A 13,828-nucleotide genomic window follows, 5' to 3' on the forward strand; every position below is an offset into this window, starting at 1 on the left:
ACTGTAGTAAATGACTGTTAGTAGTACTACTGTAGTACATGGCTGTCAGTAGTACTACTGTAGTACAGGTCCGTTAGTAGTTCTACTGTAGTAAATGACTGTTAGTAGTACTACTGTAGTACATGACTGTTAGTAGTACTACTGTAGTAAATGACTGTTAGTAGTACTACTGTATTACATGACTGTTAGTAGTACTCCTGTAGTACAGGTCCGTTAGTACTACTGTAGTAAATGACTATTAGTAGTACTACTGTAGTACATGACTGTTAGTAGTACTACTGTAGTAAATGACTGTTAGTACTACTACTGTAGTACATGACTGTTAGTAGTACTACTGTAGTAAAGGACTGTTAGTAGTACTACTGTAGTAAATGACTGTTAGTAGTACTACTGTATTACATGACTGTTAGTAGTACTACTGTAGTACAAGTCCGTTAGTACTACTGTAGTACAGGTCCGTTAGTACTACTGTAGTAAATGACTGTTAGTAGTACTACTGTAGTAAATGACTCTTAGTAGTACTACTGTAGTACATGACTGTTAGTAGTACGACTGTAGTAAATGACTGTTAGTAGTACTACTGTAGTAAATGACTGTTAGTAGTACTACTGTAGTACAAGTCCGTTAGTACTACTGTAGTACAGGTCCGTTAGTACTACTGTAGTAAATGACTGTTAGTAGTACTACTGTAGTAAATGACTCTTAGTAGTACTACTGTAGTACATGACTGTTAGTAGTACGACTGTAGTAAATGACTGTTAGTAGTACTACTGTAGTAAATGACTGTTAGTAGTACTACTGTAGTACATGACTGTTAGTAGTACTACTGTAGTACATGACTGTTAGTAGTACTACTGTAGTAAATGACTGTTAGTAGTACTACTGTATTACATGACTGTTAGTAGAACTACTGTAGTACAGGTCCGTTAGTACTACTGTAGTAAATGACTGTTAGTAGTACTACTGTAGTACATGACTGTTAGTAGTACTACTGTAGTACATGACTGTTAGTAGTACTACTGTAGTAAATGACTGTTAGTAGTACTACTGTAGTAAATGACTGTTAAGCAATACTACTGTACTAAATGACTGTTAGTCATCCTACTGTAGTACATGACTGTTAGTAGTACTACTGTAGTAAATGACTGTTAGTAGTACTACTGTAGTAAATGACTATTAGTAGTACTACTGTAGTACATGACTGTTAGTAGTATTACTGTATTAAATGACTGTTAGTAGTACTACTGTAGTACATGACTGTTAGTAGTACTACTGTAGTACATGACTGTTAGTAGTACTACTGTAGTAAATGACTGTTAGTAGTACTACTGTGGTACAGGTCACTTAGTACTACTGTAGTAAATGACTGTTAGTAGTACTACTATAGTAAATGACTGTTAGTAGTACTACTGTAGTACATGACTGTTAGTAATACTACTGTAGTAAATGACTGTTAGTAGTACTACTGTAGTACATGGCTGTCAGTAGTACTACTGTAGTACAGGTCCGTTAGTAGTTCTACTGTAGTAAATGACTGTTAGTAGTACTACTGTAGTACATGACTGTTAGTAGTACTACTGTAGTAAATGACTGTTAGTAGTACTACGGTAGTACATGACTGTTAGTAGTAGTACTGTAGTAAATGACTGTTAGTAGTACTACTGTAGTAAATGACTGTTAGTAGTACTACTGTAGTACTGGTCCGTCGGTAGTACTACTGTAGTTAATGACTGTTAGTAGTACTACTGTAGTAACTAACTGTTAGTAGTACTACTGTAGTAAATGACTGTTAGTAGTACTACTGTAGTACATGACTGTTAGTAGTACTACTGTAGTATATTGCTGTTAGTAGTACTAATGCAGTAAATGACTGTTAGTAGTACTACTGTAGTACATGACTGTTAGTAGTACTACTGTATTACATCACTGTTAGTAGTACTACTGTAGTACAGGTCCGTTAGTATTACTGTAGTAAATGACTGTTAGTAGTACTACTGTGTTACATGACTGTTAGTAGTACTACTGTAGTAAATGACTGTTAGTAGTACTACTGTAGTAAATGACTGTTAGTAGTACTACTGTAGTAAATGACTATTAGTAGTACTACTGTAGTAAATGACTGTTAGTAGTACTACTGTATTAAATGACTGTTAGTATTACTACTGTAGTACATGACTGTTAGTAGTACTACTGTAGTAAATGACTGTTAGTAGTACTACTGTAGTAAATGACTATTAGTAGTACTACTGTAGTAAATGACTGTTAGTAGTACTACTGTAGTAAATGACTGTTAGTAGTACTACTGTAGTACATGACTGTTAGTAGTACTACTGTAGTAAATGACTCTTAGTAGTACTACTGTAGTACATGACTTTTAGTAGTACTACTGTAGTAAATGACTGTTAGTAGTACTACTGTAGTAAATGACTGTTAGTAGTACTACTGTATTACATGACTGTTAGTAGTACTACTGTAGTACAGGTCCGTTAGTACTACTGTAGTACAGGTCCGTTAGTACTACTGTAGTAAATGACTGTTAGTAGTACTACTGTAGTAAATGACTCTTAGTAGTACTACTGTAGTACATGACTGTTAGTAGTACGACTGTAGTAAATGACTGTTAGTAGTACTACTGTAGTAAATGACTGTTAGTAGTACTACTGTAGTACATGACTGTTAGTAGTACTACTGTAGTAAATGACTGTTAGTAGTACTACTGTATTACATGACTGTTAGTAGTACTACTGTAGTACAGGTCCGTTAGTAGTACTACTGTAGTACATGACTGTTAGTAGTACTACTGTAGTAAATGACTGTTAGTAGTACTACTGTAGTAAATGACTAAGTAGTATTACTGTATTAAATTACTGTTAGTAGTACTACTGTAGTACATGACTGTTAGTAGTACTACTGTAGTACATGACTGTTAGTAGTACTACTGTAGTACATGGATGTTATTAGTACTACTGTAGTACAGGTCCGTTAGTAGTACTACTGTAGTAAATGACTGTTAGTAGTACTACTGTAGTAACTAACTGTTAGTAGTACTACTGTAGTAAATGACTGTTAGTAGTACTACTGTAGTACATGACTGTTAGTAGTACTCCTGTAGTACAGGTCCGTTAGTACTACTGTAGTAAATGACTGTTAGTAGTACTACTGTAGTAAATGACTATTAGTAGTACTACTGTAGTACATGACTGTTAGTAGTATTACTGTATTAAATGACTGTTAGTAGTACTACTGTAGTACATGACTGTTAGTAGTACTACTGTAGTACATGACTGTTAGTAGTACTACTGTAGTAAATGACTGTTAGTAGTACTACTGTGGTACAGGTCACTTAGTACTACTGTAGTAAATGACTGTTAGTAGTACTACTATAGTAAATGACTGTTAGTAGTACTACTGTAGTACATGACTGTTAGTAATACTACTGTAGTAAATGACTGTTAGTAGTACTACTGTAGTACATGGCTGTCAGTAGTACTACTGTAGTACAGGTCCGTTAGTAGTTCTACTGTAGTAAATGACTGTTAGTAGTACTACTGTAGTACATGACTGTTAGTAGTACTACTGTAGTAAATGACTGTTAGTAGTACTACTGTAGTAAATGACTGTTAGTAGTACTACTGTAGTACTGGTCCGTCGGTAGTACTACTGTAGTTAATGACTGTTAGTAGTACTACTGTAGTAACTAACTGTTAGTAGTACTACTGTAGTAAATGACTGTTAGTAGTACTACTGTAGTACATGACTGTTAGTAGTACTACTGTAGTATATGGCTGTTAGTAGTACTAATGCAGTAAATGACTGTTAGTAGTACTACTGTAGTACATGACTGTTAGTAGTACTACTGTATTACATCACTGTTAGTAGTACTACTGTAGTACAGGTCCGTTAGTATTACTGTAGTAAATGACTGTTAGTAGTACTACTGTGTTACATGACTGTTAGTAGTACTACTGTAGTAAATGACTGTTAGTAGTACTACTGTAGTAAATGACTGTTAGTAGTACTACTGTAGTAAATGACTATTAGTAGTACTACTGTAGTAAATGACTGTTAGTAGTACTACTGTATTAAATGACTGTTAGTATTACTACTGTAGTACATGACTGTTAGTACTACTACTGTAGTAAATGACTGTTAGTAGTACTACTGTAGTAAATGACTATTAGTAGTACTACTGTAGTAAATGACTGTTAGTAGTACTACTGTAGTAAATGACTGTTAGTAGTACTACTGTAGTACATGACTGTTAGTAGTACTACTGTAGTAAATGACTCTTAGTAGTACTACTGTAGTACATGACTTTTAGTAGTACTACTGTAGTAAATGACTGTTAGTAGTACTACTGTAGTAAATGACTGTTAGTAGTACTACTGTATTACATGACTGTTAGTAGTACTACTGTAGTACAGGTCCGTTAGTACTACTGTAGTACAGGTCCGTTAGTACTACTGTAGTAAATGACTGTTAGTAGTACTACTGTAGTAAATGACTCTTAGTAGTACTACTGTAGTACATGACTGTTAGTAGTACGACTGTAGTAAATGACTGTTAGTAGTACTACTGTAGTAAATGACTGTTAGTAGTACTACTGTAGTACATGACTGTTAGTAGTACTACTGTAGTAAATGACTGTTAGTAGTACTACTGTATTACATGACTGTTAGTAGTACTACTGTAGTACAGGTCCGTTAGTAGTACTACTGTAGTACATGACTGTTAGTAGTACTACTGTAGTAAATGACTGTTAGTAGTACTACTGTAGTAAATGACTAAGTAGTATTACTGTATTAAATTACTGTTAGTAGTACTACTGTAGTACATGACTGTTAGTAGTACTACTGTAGTACATGACTGTTAGTAGTACTACTGTAGTACATGACTGTTAGTAGTACTACTGTAGTACATGGATGTTATTAGTACTACTGTAGTACAGGTCCGTTAGTAGTACTACTGTAGTAAATGACTGTTAGTAGTACTACTGTAGTAACTAACTGTTAGTAGTACTACTGTAGTAAATGACTGTTAGTAGTACTACTGTAGTACATGACTGTTAGTAGTACTCCTGTAGTACAGGTCCGTTAGTACTACTGTAGTAAATGACTGTTAGTAGTACTACTGTAGTACATGACTGTTAGTAGTACTACTGTGGTACATGACTGTTAGTAGTACTACTGTAGTAAATGACTGTTATTAGTACTACTGTAGTACATGACTGTTAGTAGTACTACTGTAGTACATGACTGTTAGTAGTACTACTGTAGTAAATGACTGTTAGTAATACTACTGTAGTACATGACTGTTAGTAGTACTACTGTAGTAAATGACTGTAAGTAGTACTACTGTAGTAAATGACTATTAGTAGTACTACTGTAGTAAATGACTGTTAGTAGTAATACTGTATTAAATGACTGTTAGTAGTACTACTGTAGTACATGACTGTTAGTAGTACTACTGTAGTACATGACTGTTAGTAGTACTACTGTAGTAAATGACTGTTAGTAGTACTACTGTAGTACAGGTCACTTAGTACTACTGTAGTAAATGACTGTTAGTAGTACTACTGTAGTAAATGACTGTTAGTAGTACTACTGTAGTAAATGACTGTTAGTAGTACTACTGTGTTACATGACTGTTAGTAGTACTACTGTAGTACAGGTCCGTTAGTACTACTGTAGTACAGGTCCGTTAGTACTACTGTAGTAAATGACTGTTAGTAGTACTACTGTAGTGAATGACTCTTAGTAGTACTACTGTAGTACAGGTCCGTTAGTACTACTGTAGTAAATGACTGTTAGTAGTACTACTGTAGTAAATGACTGTTAGTAGTACTACTGTAGTACATGACTGTTAGTAGTACTACTGTAGTAACTAACTGTTAGTAGTACTACTGTAGTAAATGACTGTTAGTAGTACTACTGTAATACAGGTCCGTTAGTACTACTGTAGTAAATGACTGTTAGTAGTACTACTGTAGAAAATGACTGTTAGTAGTACTACTGTAGTAAATGACTGTTAGTAGTACTACTGTAGTAAATGACTGTTAGTAGTACTAATGTTGTAAATGATTGTTAGTAGTACTACTGTATTACATGACTGTTAGTAGTACTCCTGTAGTAAAGGTCCGTTAGTACTACTGTAGTAAATTACTGTTAGTAGTACTACTGTAGTACATGACTGTTAGTAGTACTACTGTAGTACATGACTGTTAGTAGTACTACTGTAGTAAATGACTGTTAGTACTACTACTGTAGTACATGACTCTTAGTAGTACTACTGTAGTAAATGACTGTTAGTAGTACTACTGTAGTACATGACTGTTAGTAGTACTACTGTAGTAAATGACTGTTAGTAGTACTACTGTATTACATGACTGTTAGTAGTACTACTGTAGTACAGGTCCGTTAGTAGTACTACTGTAGTACATGACTGTTAGTAGTACTACTGTAGTAAATGACTGGTAGTAGTACTACTGTAGTAAATGACTAAGTAGTATTACTGTATTAAATTACTGTTAGTAGTACTACTGTAGTACATGACTGTTAGTAGTACTACTGTAGTACATGACTGTTAGTAGTACTACTGTAGTAAATGACTCTTAGTAGTACTACTGTAGTACATGACTTTTAGTAGTACTACTGTAGTAAATGACTGTTAGTAGTACTACTGTAGTAAATGACTGTTAGTAGTACTACTGTATTACATGACTGTTAGTAGTACTACTGTAGTACAGGTCCGTTAGTACTACTGTAGTACAGGTCCGTTAGTACTACTGTAGTAAATGACTGTTAGTAGTACTACTGTAGTAAATGACTCTTAGTAGTACTACTGTAGTACATGACTGTTAGTAGTACGACTGTAGTAAATGACTGTTAGTAGTACTACTGTAGTAAATGACTGTTAGTAGTACTACTGTAGTACATGACTGTTAGTAGTACTACTGTAGTAAATGACTGTTAGTAGTACTACTGTATTACATGACTGTTAGTAGTACTACTGTAGTACAGGTCCGTTAGTAGTACTACTGTAGTACATGACTGTTAGTAGTACTACTGTAGTAAATGACTGTTAGTAGTACTACTGTAGTAAATGACTAAGTAGTATTACTGTATTAAATTACTGTTAGTAGTACTACTGTAGTACATGACTGTTAGTAGTACTACTGTAGTACATGACTGTTAGTAGTACTACTGTAGTACATGGATGTTATTAGTACTACTGTAGTACAGGTCCGTTAGTAGTACTACTGTAGTAAATGACTGTTAGTAGTACTACTGTAGTAACTAACTGTTAGTAGTACTACTGTAGTAAATGACTGTTAGTAGTACTACTGTAGTACATGACTGTTAGTAGTACTCCTGTAGTACAGGTCCGTTAGTACTACTGTAGTAAATGACTGTTAGTAGTACTACTGTAGTACATGACTGTTAGTAGTACTACTGTGGTACATGACTGTTAGTAGTACTACTGTAGTAAATGACTGTTATTAGTACTACTGTAGTACATGACTGTTAGTAGTACTACTGTGGTACATGACTGTTAGTAGTACTACTGTAGTAAATGACTGTTATTAGTACTACTGTAGTACATGACTGTTAGTAGTACTACTGTAGTACATGACTGTTAGTAGTACTACTGTAGTACATGGATGTTATTAGTACTACTGTAGTACAGGTCCGTTAGTAGTACTACTGTAGTAAATGACTGTTAGTAGTACTACTGTAGTAACTAACTGTTAGTAGTACTACTGTAGTAAATGACTGTTAGTAGTACTACTGTAGTACATGACTGTTAGTAGTACTCCTGTAGTACAGGTCCGTTAGTACTACTGTAGTAAATGACTGTTAGTAGTACTACTGTAGTACATGACTGTTAGTAGTACTACTGTGGTACATGACTGTTAGTAGTACTACTGTAGTAAATGACTGTTATTAGTACTACTGTAGTACATGACTGTTAGTAGTACTACTGTAGTACATGACTGTTAGTAGTACTACTGTAGTAAATGACTGTTAGTAATACTACTGTAGTACATGACTGTTAGTAGTACTACTGTAGTAAATGACTGTTAGTAGTACTACTGTAGTAAATGACTATTAGTAGTACTACTGTAGTAAATGACTGTTAGTAGTAATACTGTATTAAATGACTGTTAGTAGTACTACTGTAGTACATGACTGTTAGTAGTACTACTGTAGTACATGACTGTTAGTAGTACTACTGTAGTAAATGACTGTTAGTAGTACTACTGTAGTACAGGTCACTTAGTACTACTGTAGTAAATGACTGTTAGTAGTACTACTGTATTACATGACTGTTAGTAGTACTACTGTAGTACATGACTGTTAGTAGTACGACTGTAGTAAATGACTGTTAGTAGTACTACTGTAGTAAATGACTGTTAGTAGTACTACTGTAGTACATGACTGTTAGTAGTACTACTGTAGTACATGACTGTTAGTAGTACTACTGTAGTAAATGACTGTTAGTACTACTACTGTAGTACATGACTCTTAGTAGTACTACTGTAGTACATGACTGTTAGTAGTACTACTGTAGTAAATGACTGTTAGTAGTACTACTGTAGTAAATGACTGTTAGTAGTACTACTGTAGTACATGACTGTTAGTAGTACTACTGTAGTACATGACTGTTAGTAGTACTACTGTAGTAAATGACTGTTAGTAGTACTACTGTATTACATGACTGTTAGTAGTACTACTGTAGTACAGGTCCGTTAGTACTACTGTAGTAAATGACTGTTAGTAATACTACTGTAGTACATGACTGTTAGTAGTACTACTGTAGTAAATGACTGTTAGTAGTACTACTGTAGTAAATGACTATTAGTAGTACTACTGTAGTAAATGACTGTTAGTAGTACTACTGTAGTACAGGTCACTTAGTACTACTGTAGTAAATGACTGTTAGTAGTATTACTGTAGTAAATGACTGTTAGTAGTACTACTGTAGTAAATGACTGTTAGTAGTACTACTGTGTTACATGACTGTTAGTAGTACTACTGTAGTACAGGTCCGTTAGTACTACTGTAGTACAGGTCCGTTAGTACTACTGTAGTAAATGACTGTTAGTAGTACTACTGTAGTGAATGACTCTTAGTAGTACTACTGTAGTACAGGTCCGTTAGTACTACTGTAGTAAATGACTGTTAGTAGTACTACTGTAGTAAATGACTGTTAGTAGTACTACTGTAGTACATGACTGTTAGTAGTACTACTGTAGTACATGGATGTTATTAGTACTACTGTAGTACAGGTCCGTTAGTAGTACTACTGTAGTAAATGACTGTTAGTAGTACTACTGTAGTAACTAACTGTTAGTAGTACTACTGTAGTAAATGACTGTTAGTAGTACTACTGTAATACAGGTCCGTTAGTACTACTGTAGTAAATGATTGTTAGTAGTTCTACTGTAGAAAATGACTGTTAGTAGTACTACTGTAGTAAATGACTGTTAGTAGTACTACTGTAGTAAATGACTGTTAGTAGTACTAATGTTGTAAATGATTGTTAGTAGTACTACTGTATTACATGACTGTTAGTAGTACTCCTGTAGTACAGGTCCGTTAGTACTACTGTAGTAAATGACTGTTAGTAGTACTACTGTAGTACATGACTGTTAGTAGTACTACTGTAGAACATGACTGTTAGTAGTACTCCTGTAGTACAGGTCCGTTAGTACTACTGTAGTAAATGACTGTTAGTAGTACTACTGTAGTACATGACTGTTAGTAGTACTACTGTAGTACATGACTGTTAGTAGTACTACTGTAGTAAATGACTGTTAGTACTACTACTGTAGTACATGACTCTTAGTAGTACTACTGTAGTACATGACTGTTAGTAGTACTACTGTAGTAAATGACTGTTAGTAGTACTACTGTAGTAAATGACTGTTAGTAGTACTACTGTAGTACATGACTGTTAGTAGTACTACTGTAGTACATGACTGTTAGTAGTACTACTGTAGTAAATGACTGTTAGTAGTACTACTGTATTACATGACTGTTAGTAGTACTACTGTAGTACAGGTCCGTTAGTACTACTGTAGTAAATGACTGTTAGTAGTACTACTGTAGTAAATGACTGTTAGTAATACTACTGTAGTACATGACTGTTAGTAGTACTACTGTAGTAAATGACTGTTAGTAGTACTACTGTAGTAAATGACGATTAGTAGTACTACTGTAGTAAATGACTGTTAGTAGTACTACTGTAGTACAGGTCACTTAGTACTACTGTAGTAAATGACTGTTAGTAGTACTACTGTAGTAAATGACTGTTAGTAGTACTACTGTGTTACATGACTGTTAGTAGTACTACTGTAGTACAGGTCCGTTAGTACTACTGTAGTACAGGTCCGTTAGTACTACTGTAGTAAATGACTGTTAGTAGTACTACTGTAGTGAATGACTCTTAGTAGTACTACTGTAGTACAGGTCCGTTAGTACTACTGTAGTAAATGACTGTTAGTAGTACTACTGTAGTAAATGACTGTTAGTAGTACTACTGTAGTACATGACTGTTAGTAGTACTACCATAGTACATGGATGTTATTAGTACTACTGTAGTACAGGTCCGTTAGTAGTACTACTGTAGTAAATGACTGTTAGTAGTACTACTGTAGTAACTAACTGTTAGTAGTACTACTGTAGTAAATGACTGTTAGTAGTACTACTGTCATACAGGTCCGTTAGTACTACTGTAGTAAATGACTGTTAGTAGTACTACTGTAGAAAATGACTGTTAGTAGTACTACTGTAGTAAATGACTGTTAGTAGTACTACTGTAGTAAATGACTGTTAGTAGTACTAATGTTGTAAATGATTGTTAGTAGTACTACTGTATTACATGACTGTTAGTAGTACTCCTGTAGTACAGGTCCGTTAGTACTACTGTAGTAAATGACTGTTAGTAGTACTACTGTAGTACATGACTGTTAGTAGTACTACTGTAGAACATGACTGTTAGTAGTACTACTGTAGTAAATGACTGTTAGTACTACTACTGTAGTACATGACTGTTAGTAGTACTACTGTAGTAAATGACTGTTAGTAGTACTACTGTAGTAAATGACTGTTAGTAGTACTACTGTATTACATGACTGTTAGTAGTACTACTGTAGAACAAGTCCGTTAGTACTACTGTAGGACAGGTCCGTTAGTACTACTGTAGTAAATGACTGTTAGTAGTACTACTGTAGTAAATGACTCTTAGTAGTACTACTGTAGTACATGACTGTTAGTAGTACGACTGTAGTAAATGACTGTTAGTAGTACTACTGTAGTAAATGACTGTTAGTAGTACTACTGTAGCACATGACTGTTAGTAGTACTACTGTAGTAAATGACTGTTAGTAGTACTACTGTATTACATGACTGTTAGTAGTACTACTGTAGTACAGGTCCGTTAGTACTACTGTAGTAAATGACTGTTAGTAGTACTACTGTAGTAAATGACTGTTAGTAATACTACTGTAGTACATGACTGTTAGTAGTACTACTGTAGTAAATGACTGTTAGTAGTACTACTGTAGTAAATGACTATTAGTAGTACTACTGTAGTAAATGACTGTTAGTAGTATTACTGTATTAAATGACTGTTAGTAGTACTACTGTAGTACATGACTGTTAGTAGTACTACTGTAGTACATGACTGTTAGTAGTACTACTGTAGTAAATGACTGTTAGTAGTACTACTGTAGTACAGGTCACTTAGTACTACTGTAGTAAATGACTGTTAGTAGTACTACTATAGTAAATGACTGTTAGTAGTACTACTGTAGTACATGACTGTTAGTAATACTACTGTAGTAAATGACTGTTAGTAGTACTACTGTAGTACATGACTGTTAGTAGTACTACTGTAGTAAATGACTGTTAGTAGTACTACTGTAGTACAGGTCCGTTAGTAGTACTACTGTAGTAAATGACTGTTAGTAGTACTACTGTAGTAACTAACTGTTAGTAGTACTACTGTAGTAAATGACTGTTAGTAGTACTACTGTAGTACATGACTGTTAGTAGTACTACTGTAGTATATGGCTGTTAGTAGTACTACTGCAGTAAATGACTGTTAGTAGTACTACTGTAGTACATGACTGTTAGTAGTACTACTGTATTACATGACTGTTAGTAGTACTACTGTAGTACAGGTCCGTTAGTATTACTGTAGTAAATGACTGTTAGTAGTACTACTGTAGTAAATGACTGTTAGTAGTACTAATGTAGTAAATGATTGTAAGTAGTACTACTGTATTACATGACTGTTAGTAGTACTACTGTAGTACAGGTCCGTTAGTACTACTGTAGTAAATGACTGTTAGTAGTACTACTGTAGTAAATGACTGTTAGTAGTACTACTGTAGTACATGACTGTTAGTAGTACTACTGTAGTAAATGACTGTTAGTAGTACTACTGTAGTACATGACTGTTAGTAGTACTACTGTAGTAAATGACTGTTAGTAGCACTACTGTATTACATGACTGTTGGTAGTACTACTGTAGTACAGGTCCGTTAGTACTACTGTAGTACAGGTCGTTAGTACTACTGTAGTAAATGACTGTTAGTAGTACTACTGTAGTAAATGACTCTTAGTAGTACTACTGTAGTACATGACTGTTAGTAGTACGACTGTAGTAAATGACTGTTAGTAGTACTACTGTAGTAAATGACTGTTAGTAGTACTACTGTGGTACATGGCTGTTAGTAGTACTACTGTAGTAAATGACTGTTAGTAGTACTACTGTATTACATGACTGGTAGTAGTACTACTGTAGTACAGGTCCGTTAGTACTACTGTAGTAAATGACTGTTAGTAGTACTACTGTATTACATGACTGTTAGTAGTACTACTGTAGTAAATGACTGTTAGTAGTACTACTGTAGTACTTGACTGTTAGTAGTACTACTGTAGTAAATGACTGTTAGTAGTACTACTGTATTAAATGACTGTTAGTAGTACTACTGTAGTAAATGACTATTAGTAGTACTACTGTAGTAAATGACTGGTAGTAGTACTACTGTATTAAATGACTGTTAGTAGTACTACTGTAGTAAATAACTGTTAGTAGTACTACTGTAGTACATGACTGTTAGTAGTACTACTGTAGTAAATGACTGTTAGTAGTACTACTGTAGTAAATGACTGTTAGTGGTACCACTGTAGTAAATGACTGTTAGTAGTACTACTGTAGTAAATGACTATTAGTAGTACTACTGTAGTAAATGACTATTAGTAGTACTACTGTAGTAAATGACTGTTAGTAGTACTACTGTATTAAATGACTGTTAGTAGTACTACTGTAGTAAATGACTATTAGTAGTACTACTGTAGTAAATGACTGGTAGTAGTACTACTGTAGTAAATGACTGTTAGTAGTACTACTGTAGTACTTGACTGTTAGTAGTACTACTGTAGTAAATGATTGTTAGTAGTACTACTGTAGTAAATGACTGTTAGTAGTACTACTGTAGTACAGGTCTGTTAGTACTACTGTAGTAAATGACTGTTAGTAGTACTACTGTAGTACATGACTGTTAGTAGTACTACTGTAGTAAATGACTGTTAGTAGTACTACTGTAGTAAATGACTATTAGTAGTACTACTTTAGTAAATGACTGTTAGTAGTACTACTGTATTAAATGACTGTTAGTAGTACTACTGTAGTAAATGACTATTAGTAGTACTACTGTAGTAAATGACTGGTAGTAGTACTACTGTATTAAATGGCTGTTAGTAGTACTACTGTAGTACATGACTGTTAGTAGTACTACTGTAGTACTTGACTGTTA

The sequence above is a fragment of the Telmatherina bonti genome, assembly GCF_933228915.1.
Source record: "Telmatherina bonti genome assembly, chromosome: 22".
In the NCBI taxonomy this organism is placed as follows: Eukaryota; Metazoa; Chordata; class Actinopteri; order Atheriniformes; family Telmatherinidae; genus Telmatherina; species Telmatherina bonti.